This window comes from Mchenga conophoros, linkage group LG10, assembly GCF_057382185.1.
Source record: "Mchenga conophoros isolate Kocher_MC1m ecotype Shallow Benthic linkage group LG10, M_conophoros_male_GT1.1, whole genome shotgun sequence".
Lineage (NCBI taxonomy): Eukaryota > Metazoa > Chordata > Actinopteri > Cichliformes > Cichlidae > Mchenga > Mchenga conophoros.
This window is the reverse complement of record NC_140535.1, coordinates 19,541,019-19,559,027: the sequence shown is the minus strand read 5'-3', so window position 1 is coordinate 19,559,027 and position 18,009 is coordinate 19,541,019.

The following is an 18,009-nucleotide window of genomic DNA, read 5'->3' as shown; positions in this document are numbered from 1 at the left end:
TCTGTCATTTCCTCCCTCTAACCACAAAATCGACATCCTGACTATGATAACCCCAATCAGCTGGAGTTCATCAATTTGGGGGTTATCAATTTATAGAACGTCAACACTTAGATAAGCTTTGTATTCATTCCAAGTCTGTACATCCATAGCAAAACGGATTAAACCAGCATCCACAGAAAGGAATAAATTCATATTTCTGTTATGTCTACTAATTTTCATTATCTGGGAATAAAAAACCCCAATCTATAAGCACACTACAGAAATACATATAATGTGGTGGTTAGCTTATAACTACTTACTAGCTGTGAGGTCTTGCATCGTTAGGAGCTAATGGAGGGGCCTGTCTATATTGGCTGTACCACTGGGCTCATTGGCAGGGTACCTCTATCCTATACAAACACTCATGCACAGTTGACTGCAGCTCACTTAGTTTCTTTGAAACTTACTGGAACAAGCTGATGCTATCAGTAAGTAACGGATAACATAAATGTAACAACTTCAACACTATAAATTATTATTTTTCCCTTTGTTTTGAGGTATGAGGTAAATGTGTCTGTTTCCATTTTATGTTATTCCCACTTTCACACACATCAGAATGTTTTCATTGCAGTCCTTATGTTGGTACCTAATATCGTCTGTGCACAAGTTCACAAGTTCTTGTTTTTTGGCACTTCTCTCTGTGAGTCTCTCAGTCACACACACTGTGTCTCTGCAGGTGCCGACCCCGGCTATCTGATCCACCTTTCCTGTGCAACAGGATGGGATGAGGTCACCGCGTCACTCTGTGACTCTGTGCCAAAAGAGGAAAGAGCAGTGCTTTACTCAGACCTTCCTTTCCCATGGCCAAAACACCACTGATCCCCTTAATGGGGGACTTCTGTAATTCAAAAAGTTCACTTTGGAGTATTTTTGATTTCTTTAAAAAAAGGCATAAAAATCTTATATCTTATATATAAGACTTTGTCGACAAAGTCTATAAGATTAAAAAAAAATCATATGTTTCTTTTATTTTAAATAGATTCAGGGATTTCAACTGATTGTCTGTTTCTGCTCATAATTTGTCTGGACATCGCATATGACTAGGAATTTAAGGGAAACTACTTTTTGATTCACTTTCACAATAAAAATACTTCGAATCTCTTTTTTTTCTAATGACATACATAGCGGAGATGACAACGTTTACTTTGGCTTTGACTATATGGCTTTGTTTGGGCCAGTTTATGTATTTTAGATGTATTTTAGATATCAGTGCCTAGACATCATAAAACGTCTTGCAGTCAGTAACGGTTAAACAAATGTACCGCTTACTCCCATCAGTTAAAGTCTGGTACCCGGTTGTTTTCAAAAATGACTCTCAATTCTTCTTACAGATGAATGAAAGTTCTATGACAAGGCTCAAAATAAATCAGATTGGAATCAGCGCTACAGATAACGCCGAGAAGTAGTGAATCATTGAGAAATGGCCAGTCTTTTCTTCATTTTGGGCTTTGTATTTGTCGAAAATTGGAAAAGAAATACAGACTAATGCTAGTGTTATCCTTTAAAATCTTTAATTAGCTTCCCAGCAAAATGTAGCCAGACTTTTAAAATCCTGGACATTAAAAAATGTTACAGAATAAGTGCCCTTTCTTTTAACTCCAGCAAGACTTTCACTAATACTGTCTTTCTTCTGTTTTCCAAAGTACACCGTCTAAAGTTGTCTTTGTCCACATCTGTGCCTCTAGGGTATTCTTAGAGAGATTTTTATAGCTTACTTTGCTTTGAGGCCATTCTCCAAACCATGCAACCACACACCAGGCCGGTGGATTTCACTCTTCTTTCAAAACTTCTACATTGTCCATTTGTGCTGATCCCACTTAAAAGGAAGTAAAAGTTGAATTGAATATAAATTTAGTGGAGATGCTTTGTTTTTGAAGTTTTGCCATTTTGCTGGGTGTTGGCATCACACTTCCTGTTGGTTATGTGTGGTTTCCGCTTGCCTTTTTTTTAGGTTCAGTGATTTTTACTGGTGCATTGTTTAGGTGAGTTTTCCGCATGGACATGTGCAGCTTCAGGACTATTTTTAGGGAAAGACTGCGACGATAAATAGAATGATAAATGACAGAGCAGGAAAAGGGCATTGTTACTAGGAGATGTGAGAGATGGAGCTCCGAAGAACCAAATCACGTATAATGTCTTCCATCCAAAAGGAAATGATGTCTGAAATGAAATGTTTTGACTTGAGATATCACCGTGGCAGCTACTTACCCCTGAAATATCTCCTATATTTAATTCAGTGCTTTCCAAAATCCCTCACTAAATCCTCTTTTCATTTAGTGAAGATTTCCACTAATTCTAAGCTTCATATTTAGCCCTTATCTCGAACTACGTCACCACCATAACATGCTTACAGTTGAAGAAATGTTAAAAACTTTATCATCTATGTCTGAACTGTTATAAGTCTGGAGACTCGATTTCACAGCCTGGCCTTTTTCCACTTGGCAGGCCTCACCTCAACAAGACCTCCCAGCATTAACTAAACATTAACTTACACATTCACACATGATGATTGCATTTTTTTTTATTGGTAATTTTTTTATTCCTGACATAAAGAGTCCAAACAGGAAAGTGGCAGTTTAACTTTTGAACAGCTACAATGCCCCTGACACTTTGCATATCTTTACATGGAGGCTGATATCAGAGCAGTTCCTCTGACGAGCTTCCAGGTTTTGTTTAGCGAAGAAATTGAATTGGGTGCAATCTATCTGAGGCTGTTGCATGCTGTTGGGAAGATCACCAGAATCACTTCTCTTATATCTCTCGAGGAGTTCTCCCTTTTCCCTTATTATTTCCTGCTCCAGCCATTATCTCAATCGACCTTCTTTGCACGACTTGGACATCACATCAACACAATACCTGCACGCTGCATCCTCCTCTCCTTCGAACCTGCCTCCCCCTCCTCATTAATTTATCTCTGCATGACACCTCCCTTCCTTCTTCTTCCTCCCACTATCAGAATGTTTTATTGTCACAAAACAAATGCACCAAGCAGGCTGATACAGTAAAAGTACGACAGCCTCGATTTAAGACCTAAAATTGTTTAGGTTTTGAGGAAACTATTTAGCCTCTGGCTGACAGACATGCTATAAAACCTTGCCGACCATAAAGCATGGACTTAACAGTTTTATCATTGTTATGCTGATGAACATTAAACTTGTGCGTACAATAGCCGCAGTTGATTGGCTCCACCGTGCCGTGTGGTCATAGGAAACTGTTTAGTTGGAGTAACTCAAGACACGTTCCATAGAAATAAAATGAGCAGAAGTTCTACTAAAAATGTTTAATGTGTGCATTTAGTAGAGACTGAGATACTGCTGCTGGAACAGTTGCTTCCACTGTCGCATGAAGGTTTGTTACACTTAGTGAATTTCTTCTGAAAAGCTCCTTCTACCACACAATGTGCTTCTAATACAAGCTCCTAGCAAACAGGAAGTAGCCAAAGCTGAGAACTTCCTGTATAAGCCCATTTAGGGCCCAGCTTCTGCACTATGGGCACAGGAGGTTCCTGAATGTGTCTTAAGTGTGTGTGTGTGTGTGTGTGTGTGTGTGTGTGTGTGTGTGTGTGTGTGTGTGTGTGTGTGTTTGCCATTCAGTATTCCATCTCCTCTGCTTCCTCCACCCCTCCCCCCCCCCCCCCACACTAACACACATTTCAGCCTGCTGATGCACGGCATCGTGGGAAAGAGTGAGTCGCACTTCCACACACCGAGCTGGCTCGGTCACCAAACACATAAAACAGCAGAGACGGGGGCAGATTTAGTGGGTGTTGTGAGCCAGATGTGATGCCATGTTGCACAACTATAGTGACATTTTGCTGTGAATGTGCCACCATGAGTCTATATATAGTGTTAATGACAGACAAGTCTGCATGCTGGAGACTGAAAAAAAGAAAGAAAGAAAAAAGAGAGATGAAAAAAAGGCGCTGCGTTACCCGAAACCTTACATTGCTACATTCTTTGCAGGGTGGAGGAAAATGTTCTGGATCAAATTTATACCCCCCAGAAGGATAATGCTACACAGACACACACCATCCCCTCGCTTTGTTTCATCATCTATAGTTTTCCAAAATGAAATTTGCAGCTTCATGCGACAGCAGTGACTGCTTTGTTTATGTGTGTACGTGTCTTGCGCACGTGTTATGGGATTTCTGAACCTTGGCCTAGCCTGTGAGGTGTGTGCTGGACACTTCAGAGGAAGAGGAAGATGACAAGGTCAAGTACGCCGGGGGAGATAAGTTGTCACTCAAGTCGGCCTTCTGGATCAGCTGCTTCCTGTTTATTGCTGCACTGATGCGTTGTTCTACGCGGCTTTGGCCTTTGACTCCACCGGAACAGAAGCACATCCTGCGACGGATAGCCGTACTGGTCACTGCACTGTCACGCCTCGTCACATGACCACTCTGACCTGACATTTACTCACATTTAGATGGTGCAAGTTTATTAGACATCTTTGGAAGCTAATGAGCAAAGATTATTGCATTTAATTAGGATTTTTGGATTATTTTCTCACCCAAAAATAATCACTTTAATTGTTTGTTGTTTATTTGTTTGTTTGATCGATTGTTTTGTTTAAGCTGTGTACGTTTACCCTGAGACAACAGAGTTGATAGATTATATTCACAGCTTTGCCTGTCTTCTTGGAATCATAAACCAGAAACCTAAGGCTACTTTGTGTCTGGAAGTTGATCAAGAAGAAGTCCAAAATCAGCTCTGTAACTCTCACAGCTGTCTGCGAATGGAGCCAGGGCAGAAGCTGGAGATTTCTTTTACAGCTTTCCTTGAGTGTGATTTATACGTCCAGTCTTCTCCTCCTGTTCCAGCTTTCTTTGATTGTTTGTTTCTTTGGAAGCATTTAGATGTCTTTTCCAAAAAAAATAGCCCTCCACAAAAGGACAATAATCAAGATAAGGTAATGCCGGTTTCCCAACTAGTGCCACACACAGTACAGGCCACAATATGTTTACATTATGGACTGCTGTCTGAGCTTTTAGAGGGATTAGGTCCAGGAGATGGAATGGCTCCAACAGAGTTCACATTTGTTCATAAAGATACTGAGGCTAGTCTGGCAAAATGACAGAACTACACAGAGGCTTGGAGAAAGATGGAACGCAATACTGAAGGCATGTAGAGGCGGTACCACACGTGGGGAACAAACTAGAGTAGCTTAGGTTCTGCACATGAGTAAAAATGTAAGGAAGCTGAACGGTGTAGTTCAAAAGTTTATTTTATATCTTCTGGGCTGCTGTCATAGAAAGGACACTGTTAACAGAATATGAGGATGATTGCGTGATGATGTTGAAGAAACGGGAGTGAAAAAAATCCAGTTCAAATAACAAGCTGAGACTGATTTACTTGTAGTTCTTGAATCCCTCACAGCACCGCAGAACTTCTATATTAGATCTACTCGGGAACATTCGAGGCATGTCAGCCTGCACAGAGGGGTTTATTCATATCATCGAGTCCATCTCTACCAATGTGGAGCCTCTCAACATGTGATCCAGATCTGCATCTCTCAAAGTCTTCTTCAAAAAAGTGGTTTGTAAAAGAGTAAATATGGTAAACAAAGTTAAGTCTAGACTGCACACTGATAAGAGCTGGAGACAGGCACAAGGGTTCCTGATGATGTGGTAGTTTCTTATGACTGCATCGTTTCTTCCTAAAAGTACATTGCTAACGAAACGTAATTTTAAAGTAAGTGCTCTTGTCTCCTTACTTTTTTCTTTTATTTAGCAGATTATTTACAGATAATCAAAGAAAGTTTTGTAATAAAAACTCAACAAGTACATTTAAAAGCAGGCTCACTTTTGAACATATCATAGTTTAAAGATTAGCTTTGTGATATCATGCCAATTAATATGACAATTAGCACTGAGCTCATGTTGTGTTTTGCCCTGTGAGCCAGTCCTTGTGTTCTCTTCTCCAATGGCAGCTGGGCAGTCTGTGAGACCCAAATATTTACAGTGCCTTGTCTGTCATCTAAACACCCTTTCTACATGACACATTTATTCAATTATGCTTCATTTCACAGAGACAAAAACGAGTCCCGGCCAAGTTGTGAGCATTTTTCCACCAACAACTGTATAGTCCCAATGGTTTTGATTCAAAACAGGCCGAGAGAACTTCTGGACCCACGTATGACATTTGTTAAATCCTCCCTGTAAACCATTTTGACTGGTGAGGAAATCATAAACACTACTTTTGCACGATTCGAGGGCCAGGTACGGCGCTTGGAGCTCGCAATATGGTGAGGTGTTTTTTGGAAGCAGGCCTGTGGATTTTACAAAGAGCACTGTATGAGCTACCAGTGATTACCTACCACAAGGGAGGTATTCTCCAATTTACAGCCGTATTTCTCTGTTATTGGACTTTTTCTTTTTTCTTTTTTTTTTTTACCACGCATATATTTTAAAAGTTCAGCCCACAAGTACTGAGCATTCCTCCCTGCAGCATAAAAATGTCAAAATTCACCAAAATATTTATTTACAACCTTGGAATAGGTCCTCCGATCATTGCAACAGCTATTGGGTTTTACACCTCTTTTAAATACAGACAATTACAATCACTGGCCAAAAAGCTCCAACATTGGAAAATGTTTCTTTCAGCCCCGGTGCCCTTTGATTATACATGTGCTGTAGGAAAATTATAGTGACTTTAGGTTCATCTCTTTGCATATATCATCTGTTTACATCACAACAATGAGTGTGACTGTGTAGAATTACAGGAAGGTTCTGCCTAGTGTTGCACATTGACTATTCAGATCAATAGGATGAAGTTGCTAGCTATGTTGGATGTTTGAAGCAGTTTTCTATTTTTTGTTAATCCTTCCAAGCTCTCGAGAATTGATTTCCCCCCTTTTGTGTCTTCCCGTGTGATTTCTATAAGGCTTATTTCACAAAACAACTACCACATTCTGTTTGTTTTTCAGTTCTTTGGAAGAAATCCAGCTGTTTCTCAAGCCCTTCCACGAAACATAATGACCCAGTCTTCATTTACCCGTTTTCTGTATTGCAATAATGGTGCCTATCAGGCAGACAGTGAGGTGCCAAGGACCTTTTAGTACAAGGTTGACATCATAATGATTTCATTTTTGCCTGCTCTCTGGTTTTCAAAGTCAGTCAAAGAGTTCTGTAAACCTGGATGCTCAGGGGTGCTGACATTTCTTATACAACCCAATCTCAGCTGGCAAACTTCTCTTTTTGTCTCCCTTTCACTCATTCCCCTCCTTTCTTAACCTAATTGCTGCTTTTCTTTTTGAGTTTGCCTCAAAGGCAAGATTTAATACTTTCTTCTGAAATATCCGTGTGCCTGTGCAGAGGCTGGCTGTTTTATGTTGGTGGAGTGCGTCGGGTGCTGGGTGCAGGGATTTTGGGGATATTGAGGTTGTGGTAAGGGGTGGTGGGGGTGGATGGTACTGTTTTATTCCTAAATTTTCCATGCATTAGACTTATTGTTTTACTGCTTCAAGTATCGTTACACTCACACTCTATACACATGCACGTGCCATGGAAGCAGGTCTTAGCACAGGGACCAAATGGCCACTGTGTTTCCCATCACTTTGTGCGCACAGATAGCCGTAAATTGAAAAGCAAGGTGGTGTGTGTGTCGGTGTGTGTATGTGTGCAGCCACAACCAGAAAATCTGCTACTCTGCTTAAGTTGCCCACGGGCTGTCCACATCACAGTGACCACAGATTCTTGAGCTTTGTAATCATGATACACAGGACTATTTTAGTGCAATCTGACTATGGATTAGACAGCAATTTGCCAGGGATGGTAAATGTTTCCATGGAGAGGGTAGTAGTTGCTTGTAAGGAATAATAAACAGAGATTCAGATTGGACTTGACGATCTGAGAGCAGCAGCAGCTGGCGGAGGGCCTTTATTCCAAGGCATAAAAAGGAGAGCGAGAGGGTTTTACATGGGACACAACACCAGAAAACAGAGCAAAGAAAAAATATTTCAGTATTATACTAAATCATCCCCATTTGTGCATGTCTAACTTGTGACTTCTTCCTTATAAACTATTAATCAGTTGGGCGTAATGACAAGCCGACATAGCCATAAATGTTTATACTCTGTCAAGCTTACACATATGTGCCCAAGGTCCACAAACTTGTCACAAGTCTTCTCAAAGCTGTATTCATTACAGAGTTTGTGGTTGCAGCTGTCAGGAAAGTCAACTTGACCCAGCAATTATGCCCTTTAATGAATAAAAACCCCCAAAACTCTGTCAGAATCCCTCCAGTCTTAAACACTCAATCATGTTGCTGAGAGACCAGCATGCGACTCAGCCACACATGCAAACACAACAGCTATAGATGGCATCGGAACATCATGAAAATAAACTATATATCCCGGTTAGACAAAAAAGAAGCATTCTGAACTAGAAGCATGGTTTCTTTGGACATTGCAGTATGTCCTCACAGTTGTTTCCTATTGACTAAAAAGACTCCTCTCTCACAAATCACATCAACATGTTTCAGCGGGAACAATTGAAGAAGACGCACATCTTTTTCTATTTTTAAGTAGAATTTTTTCTAAAGTGGTGATGAAATTTGGTGCTATTTTGCTCTCAAATGTATATAAAGGCATGTCAGAGCTCATTTTCAAGACAAAGCATCCAGAGCACTTGTAGAAAATGTGTGAAAAGCACGTATGCAGATGGTATGTAAATCTTGCCAAAGAGGACAAATCTGCACTGGCTCTATCAGTGATAGTGGTGTAAATCACTAAAGTTATAACATCACTGTACAATAATTCATGTCAGCAGCAGTGCTGAAAAAGCCAATATGTTACGTTTCTCTCATGAGGTCATTCAGAGAGTTTGTTTTTGTTACTCATCAGTGTCCCAAAAAACACGCACACACACAAAGAAACAGTTTTATCAAATGAAATGCAAGAGTTCATTCCTCCTTTATTAAGTGTTGGAAACTAAAGTAGAACACTGACACTTACTAAACCCCAAATCCCCCCATCCATCTTTTTATAGTTCACTTAAACTGGTCATGAAGCAGCGATGCTGTACAAAAGTCTTGAGTCGCTCTACATGCATTATGCTTGCAAGGAGCCAGGCTTTCTTGTAATTTTTTAAAAGTGGTCTTGAGAAATAGTTCTCCGGGCTTTCTGAAGGTCTTTCAAAGTTTTTCTTTGGACATTGTCTGTTTTTTCACTTTTTTTTAGCCCAGTCCATTTTCAGAGGAAGGTTTTCTTGTTTGTTTAGCCATTTAACACTGACCTATGAATCATTCAAGCACAAAAAGGCATCTCTCTCACGGGATCAATCAGTATCTACAAATAACAACTTGTCAACGAAACTGTATTTTTGCACCAACAAGGTGAATCCCAAAGGGCTATTAGCTAAATTTTGGGCACACATTGGAATGGTGTACCTTGAAAAAAATTTGAGGAAACTGGATAAGTGGAGGACAAAAGAATAATAATGGATTGCATTTATATAGCGCTTTTCTAGGCACCCAAAGTGCTTTACAATTCCACTATTCATTCACTCTCACACACTGGTGCAGGCAAACCACAGTTGTAGTCACAGCTGCCCTGGAGCAGACTGACAGAAGCGAGGCTGCCATATCGTGCCATCGGCCCCTCTGGCCAACACCAGTAGGCGATAGGGTAAAGTGTCTTGCCCAAGGACATAATGACCAGGACAGAGAGAGCTGGGGGATCGAACCGGAAACCTTCTGGTTACAGATGAGCTTCCCAACCACGGTCGCCCCCAGAAGCAGAATCCTTAAATGTAGCCTCATCAGGAATTGTCTCAGTGGACAGCTGGGTGGGAAACTGAGAGAAAAGACTGAGGTACACCAAATTACACAAGAACTGGACTGAAAATAAATGGCAACGTGAAATTTTGTATACATCACTCCATATAGAGAGGCAGCCAAGAGAAAGGTACAACAGTGAGTGCCTCCACCTGTAAAACACAGCAGCGGCTCTGTAAAGATTTGGGACTGCGTTGCATTTCAGCCAGTGGTATTGGGAATCGGACAAGTACCATCAGATCTTGATCCACCATGCAATACTATCAGGAAAGCATCTGATCAACTGCACACATCCCAAACGTATGGAATGCATGGAATAAAAGCATACATGGATAGACAAACACAAAATCTATCATGGTTTGGCCTCCCCAGCGCCCGGACCTCAATTTTATTTAAGTAGCCAGGGATCATTTTTAGAAGAAAGCTTCAAATACCAAATATTGTCTTTCAAGCTCGTTAGAATAATACAAACTATGTTCACACATGAAAAAAAAAGATTGCACCATGTCCCATTTTCCTAGAAAAATACAAAAAATAAATGAGGCGTGGCTCAAGACTTTTGCACGTCATTGTACATGTTAATAATTATGCCCGCTGCCTTAGATGAGTGATGAGTGTTTCTTTTAGTTTTTGATCACATTTCCCAACAGCCAGCTTGGCTTCGAAACACTTCTAAAGCCTAAGCAGCGCACGCTCTCACCTGCACTCCAAATGGTTAATTTCCTGAACATCAGAGAAAGTTGGCAACAAAGACAGGAAAGAGTCTGAAAAACTGGGGGGCTTTGATAGTTACGAGGTTATTGTGCTTTGCTAAGCACTCTTTCTGTGTGTGCGTGTATGTGAAATATGGGTGCCATGTGGGGTTGAAGGTGTAAGAGGAAGCCTAGCAGTCCTTCTCATTAGATCCGCTGGCACATGCTGCTTTGATGACTGTTTGTGAACTTCACAGCGAGTTCCAGGTGTTCAGGGTGTGACCATAAAAAGACAGTGAACACAGTAGTGCTTGTTCACACCATGAGAATATCTCAATAATATTTCATTTTGCAATATTTCAATTAGTCCCACAGATTTCCTGTGAAGATTTACCAGGCTACTATTTATTTTCACAGTTGCTATGATGATTGCATTTCAGAGAGCTGAGATTTTTATGAGAGCCTTCACATGGCTTGTGGCTCTTCTTGTTCTTTCTTTCATTCCATCCATCTTTCAACATGCTGTATATGCCAGCATTGTTCAGTTCTGGATTACAGTAAAGGCTGGCGCCCACTGATGTGGGAGTTGTGTGACGAGATCTGGACTGGGGGAACAAGTACGATTTCTGATTGTTCTCGGTAGGAGGAAAGTAAACAGTGACTTTAAGGGATTTTATCAGAAATGTACACTAAGACCCGGAGTAATTCCTGTGTTCTTTGCATGTGCTGCTGTCGTGTGAATGTTAATATACAGCAGTTTTAGTTTTGCACAGTTCCCCTTCTCTGCTGTGTAGCTATCGGTTAGTGTGAGAGAGCCTAATTTGAAGCCGATTCCCTAGAGTAAACATGAGCCACCCGGGGACACTGTGATCAGTCCCAGGCTACAGCGAAGATTTGGGGGTTGCTTCAGTGATCCTTATTTGCAGGTGGTTTTCATTTAAGTGGCAGTATCATCTTTAGATTCTTATCCTTAAGTTCTCTTCACATGGCCCCACCCTCTTTTTCCATGTGCCTTAACTCTTGTGTCCCGACTTGACCTCACCAAACTTCTTTTTTTTCTTTTTTGTTTTGTTTTGTTTGTTTTTTTATCCATTTTTGCAAGTCTCTTCCTAAGTCTCTGGCACGGCAGTAAAAGAAGACAGCACTCTTTAGAAGGCAGTCGTGAGTCATCCCAAATAAAAACACATTCAAACGCTTTATCACCTAATTGATGCCAAATGTAGCATTTTTACACAAGATTATTTTTTTTAATGCTTTTTATAATTACAGCAATTAGAAATAAAGCATAATTACTTTAGTCTTGCTGCTGAGACACTGGCAGTATATATCAGGCCACTGAATGTGAATTTGCTTGCTAATCCTCAGCCTATCCTGGGAGTGCAAATTTTCAGAACTAATCTAAATATCCATCCATCCATTCGCTTCTGCTTATCCTTTTCAGGGTCGCGGGGGGCGCTGGAGCCTATCCCAGCTGTCATAGGGCGAGAGGCAGGGTACACCCTGGACAGGTCGCCAGTCTGTCGCAGGGCTAACACACAGGGACAGACAACCATTCACACTCACATTAACTCGCACATTCACACCTAGTGGCAATTTGGATTATCCAATTAACCTATCCCCACGAGTTGCATGTTTTTGGACGGTGGGAGGAAGCCGGAGTACCCGGAGAGAACCCACGCAAACACTGGGAGAACATGCAAACTCCACACAGAAAGACCCCGGCCTGATGGTGGAATTGAACTCAGGACCTTCTTGCTGTGCGGCAACAGTGCTAACCACCGTGCCACCGTGCTGCCTCTAATCTAATCTAAATAAATAAATAAAATAAAAACTGTGAGCAACTAAAAAGCTTTGTTCCCAGTTTTTTCCCAGCACGCTCCTTTACCTTTATTATTTCCTTCTTTTGATTCAAAGGGATGTTAAAAGGCACCAACTCTGTCCAGGTGCAATACATGCATAGAGATTACAATTTGTATAGTAAATAAAACGAATATGATCATCTCTAACATCAGTGTATGGAAGAGAATGATTATAGCAGGAAGGCAGTTTGCGAAGTCAGCCACATAAAACGTCTTCGTTATTGGTTCAAGGACCTCTTATCTCATGCAGAGCTTCACTTTTAAACCAGATAACGAGGAGATTTTAGTGGTTTTTCAGTGGTTTTTACATCTGCACGGATTAGACACTTTTGGTGAAAACAGCTGAGAGAACACTGAGGAAATCTACCAAGTGATGGGCGTGGGTCTTTTTCAACTCTGTGTCCCAGAGTCAAACTTTCCTTTAAAATGTAATGTGTAAGGCATTTTAATTTGCAGCTTTTCTGATGCCACTGATTACCAACACATCAGGATCACAGTAGTGTTTAGCTGCTCCAGATGTCTCTGCCCTCTTTAAACACCACCATCATCGTTTGAATGATATCAGCAGGATATTATATACCAACACTGATGATCTCAACAAACCTCAGTGCACTTCATATGTAGCCTACGTGTGTGTGTGTGTGTGTGTGTGTGTGTGTGTGTGTGTGTGTGTGTGTGTGTGTGTGGCAGTGGACAGAGCTGTGTGCGCCTGCTATCCATTACACTGCATCAGAGAAAGTGTTAGCTTTTTAAAGCGCTCTAAGCACAGGCTGTAATTTGCAAAATCTGTGTTTAGGATGTGTGCTTGAAGCTGGCTCTGTGCATGTGCTGGTAGACTGTTTGGCACACTGGGCTTTTTTTCCCCCTCCTAAAATACAGAGGGACGTAGCAGACCTCATCAAAGCTGGTCTACTGTTTAAAACTCTTGCTGCCTGCTAAAGTATTTCAAAGGTCACATACAACTTTTGGTTAAAGCACAAATTTAACAGTATGGATCTTCCCATTTAACTTTAGGCAAATAAACATATTTTCAACATGTTAAGAAAGAAATTTGCTCAGTTATGCTAAAGATGTCTAACGCCGATTAATAAAAGTTCAGCCCCAGTGAGAGAGGTCACTTGAGCCCGGTCACTAAGTGGAAGGAAATATTTCTGTTGACATTTTGTCCATAAATCAGACAGAACAATAGCATAGAGGACCCTTGGTAGATCTGGATTGGAGACCAGAAGGTACTTGGCTCCAAATATTTCATGGGTTTTTCTTTGCAAAGATTAGGAGTGCTGATTTTAGGAAACCGTAACCATTGTGGAGAAGAGGGAATGGAAAAACCAGTAGCATAAAACACTTTTCTTTTCTATTGCAAAACTGAACTTCCCTTCCCTTATAAAGGTTTTGGCACGACAAAGAGATCAAGTGATTAAAACGGGCTGGTCAGTGTGTTTCACATGGCATTTAATAGCATTTTTTCTCCCTTCAGAAATTCCTCCTCTCTTAAATTTACGCTTTGCTGAAATGTCAGCATTCATTTTACTGCAATTCTCCATTGCAAACTAAAACTAAACAATAGACATGAGGAAGCCAGTCTTGTAAAGAGATAATCAATAAGGTCGAATGATGGTTAACCATCCCTCTCTGCCTCATTTACTAAACATCACAGTCAGCACCACGCAAGCTGTATCACAAATACTGCATCTGGTACTGGTAAGATGATTGAGCCCACAGCCAGATAATATGGGTCACACAAGTTCACATTTCAAAATGGCACCACGTGTAAAGTCTAAAGCTGACAAGCTGCCAGCTTTTTGTCAAGCAAAATATTTCATGGCGAATGGAGGAAAAAAAACAGTTGTTTCTTCTTTTTCCCTTTTTTTTAAAATTAACAAATACATATGCTACTACTGGACATTTCTTATGCATGTAATGTATTGTTTTAGGACTTCTTAGGTATAGTTTTTGATTCGTGTCTCTTAACTTAATCCAGTGTCGTAGTTTCGACTTTATCAGCAAGATTGGTTAAAAAGAAAATTATCAAATTGTCTTTGCTTATGCTCGCTAGCATGGCAGTTACCATAAAACCGCAACTTGGCAGAGGCTGCACATTTCCAGTGGCGTGGAAGTGGTAAGACAAAGTCTTGCAGGGAAAGAAACACACTGTCTTCAAATGCAACATTAAAGGTTACAAGAGTAAGTGAGGCAGACTGTGAAAACGATGGAGTGTAAATGTGTTTGCATGCAAGCTTTTATATATCCATCTTGGTTCTCTTGTGCGTGAGGCTGTGTGTGTGTTTATGGTCTGTGAGTATACTTGGAACTTTTGTCTGGCCATGCTTGAAGACTGACACAAATTGGTATTTAACCGGCGCTTTCCTCTTAGTGAAATGTCGGCTGCATCTGTTTAGCTTGGCACAAGGCAAACTTAATGCTATTTATACATGAAGCTGAAGCACTAGAACAGCTAGCATTAAGCAGCAACCGCATGAATACATGCACTTATTGGCCACTTCATTAGGTACACCTTTCGAGCACCAGGTTGAATCCCCTCGTCTTTACTTCTTCATGGCATTGATTTAACAAGGTGCTGGAAACATTTCTCAGAGATTCTGGTCCATATTTACATGATAGCATCACACAGCTGTTGCAGATTTGTCAGCTGCACATCCATGATGCAGATGGCTTGTTATCCTGCTGAAAACAGTCATCAGAAGACACAATGATCCAAAAAGGATGGACATGGTCGGCAACTATACGCATCTTGGCCGTGGTGTATAAATGATCCTCAACTGGTACCGAGGGCCTCGAAGTTTGCCAATAGTATATCCTCTACACCATTACAGCAGCCTGAATCACTGATACAGAGTCGAATGGATCCACGTTTGTCACAGCAGATGTTCAGACTCAAAGGAAAATCAAACCTTTTCTCAATCTTTGGGAAAAGTCCACAGTGGTGATAGTGTAAAGGGTGGTGTAAGGCTAGCTTATGATTACATTTCAGCAAGCAAAATAACTTTGAGGCAAATTTTGATTAGACAACTTGAAGAGCTTTATTTAAGGTTAGGGGTGAGGTCACTCCCTTGTTTGGGCAAGTAAAACAATAAAAATTATTTGAAATAATTTGAAATTTGAGAGTCTTGGCTTTCGATTTTGAGTAAAGTGAAAAAATATTAGAAAAATATATACAATATCGTATAATTCATTCTCAGTTTACCAGCTGCAGTCTTATATTTGACCTGTGGTCTACACAGCATCGGACAAAATCCTTTGTCTTGTCATTTTAGTCCTACTAATGATGTACAAATACAGATGTGCAAGATGACTTAAATGGCTGCAGCCAATAAAGTTATCATGCACACATGTTTGGTTGTCTGCGTGTGCATAGGCGGATGTGTTTTCTGTACTGTAAATGCATATGTTCATGTTCATATGTGTTTGTGTGTGTGTGTGAGATGCTGACATCAGTCACATGGCTGACATGTGAGCGCAGATGTTAGCAGTGTTCCAGTAGACTCAAATAATTCTGGAATAACAGCTGGCAGAAGAAACCTCTGAAACCAAGATAAAGGCAAAACGGCCTCTGGGGCATTATCTGTATCCTGAGACTTTCCATGCTAGTTGGAAGAGTATCTGCATCTGCAAATACTTCAGCTACATGGCCTCACACACACACTCCAGGAGGTTTATGTCACAGTCATTCTCTACTGGTGATGACACTCAGAACAAAGAAAGCCTCAAGGACATCTCAGAGGTTTCACTCCGGCTGTGAGAAATCTCTCATTGTTGGAGAGGAAGAGAGGACAAAGGGAGGACACCATCGGGGTTGCATGGACAATAAATTTGTAATTATATCCTGCTTTTCCCTTCATCTAAACTCCAACAGACACTGTCATCTACCACTGAACCGATGATGACTGAGACTTCCTCTCACTTATGTTTGGGTTCACAACAGAGGCCTAATAGACAAAATAAAAGCCATCTCAAATAACTGCCTTCATTAAAACTGTCCAGATGGATCATTTGACTCCGCTGTTAAACATCGAGGGATTTGCTAAGTCAAACAGATGAAAACAAAACAGTAATATTTTAAGGGTCAGTGACAAGGTTGATCCAACAATGTTGGTTTTATGGTGAATACACCACTTACAGAAACTCTCTTAGCATGCTTTTTATGAATTGGATTTCCATGTATAAAAGGACACTGTCAACAGTGAATTTATTTGTCTGCTTAGCCAAAATTTCATATTATTTGTTCTTCAGTGCCATAAAGCTCAGTCGCTGTCTAAATGCCATTAAAATAAGCCACAAGTTCCACAGAGTGGCATGTTTTCTCATTACCATTAACACAGCCATTTTAGTTTATTGTGTCTAACCCCCTCAAACACAATCCCACATTTGAAAAAACCCCACTAGAGCATGTGCTTTACTCTACCCATAATGATCGTTCACGCAGATAGTTCTATAAATAGTAATAAAGACATTGTATTAAGTCAAATAAACTCAAAAGTACTTTGTCACTTCTTTGTTTACGTTTTTCTCTCGACTAAAAAGACTATATAAAGAAGAGCTACTGAGATCCATTTTTGCAGGAGCACAGCAAAGTTCTTTACAATGTTTGCTATTGCTCAGTGAACACTGAGCATAGTGGAGCACTGAAGCCTCAGATGGGGATGAAAGCAGCAACCCAGCAATTGATTGACTGCCAACCACCTGAGGTTACAGTCACACTGGGGAAAACAGTGGCTGGAGGCGCTGCTCCAGTGAAAGTATTGCGACACTGAGCAATCAAAATGTGATCTCTTGCCTTTGAAATGGTCGCTTCAGACGTGGACCAAGTCCGAGTCCGGTTGCAGCCAACTGCCATCTTGCTACAACTTTAGTGGGCTAAGACAGCGGTAAAATAGCAATCATAGTCGGTGTGCAATCAGTTTTCTATTGGACAGAGTCCATTTGGAAATGACCTGAAATCTGTTTGCGATCACAACTGTGGTAAATCTCAAATCTACTACCGTCTACCTCAGACCTGAAGTGCTGTCCCGGAGCCAGGGGCGGACTCCCTCCCTCCAACGCTCCATTAAGTTCAGTTCAGTTCTGGTCTCTTTCTTCAGTAAAATACCAGTATTATTGTGGAGCAGGAATATGTGGGGCTCAGCTCTGCTCAGTGCTCACTCTGTGTTTTTTAAAGAGTTACAGGATAGAGCCAAAGTTCTGGCACTGCGCTCACAGCTTTGAGCCATCGAGCCGTGCCAATTGTACACTCGTTCTGATCACATCTCCCTCTCTCGTTCCAATTACACGAACACTTCTAGTGGCAACTTTCACACACATATTTGGTGCAAAACGAGTCATGCTTTTCGGTGCGAGTTTAGTGCAATTTATAGGAAACCGCCTGCCACAAACCTCTGTAAATTGGGTTTGTGTTTTTCATTATTTTAAGAGCAGGCGCTCATCGGTGCAGACAGACTCCGACTGATTACAACATGTTGGCAATTTGTCTGCAATTACAAATGAGATTGTGGTTAATTGCAAACCTCAACCATTCTGTTTGAGAGTGATTGCGGCCTGTCCGAGTCAGACCAGGTGACCTGAACAGTTGTCTTGCAATGGACGCCAGCAAGCCAAAAATAAATTATTTCCTTAATTGAATCTCATTTA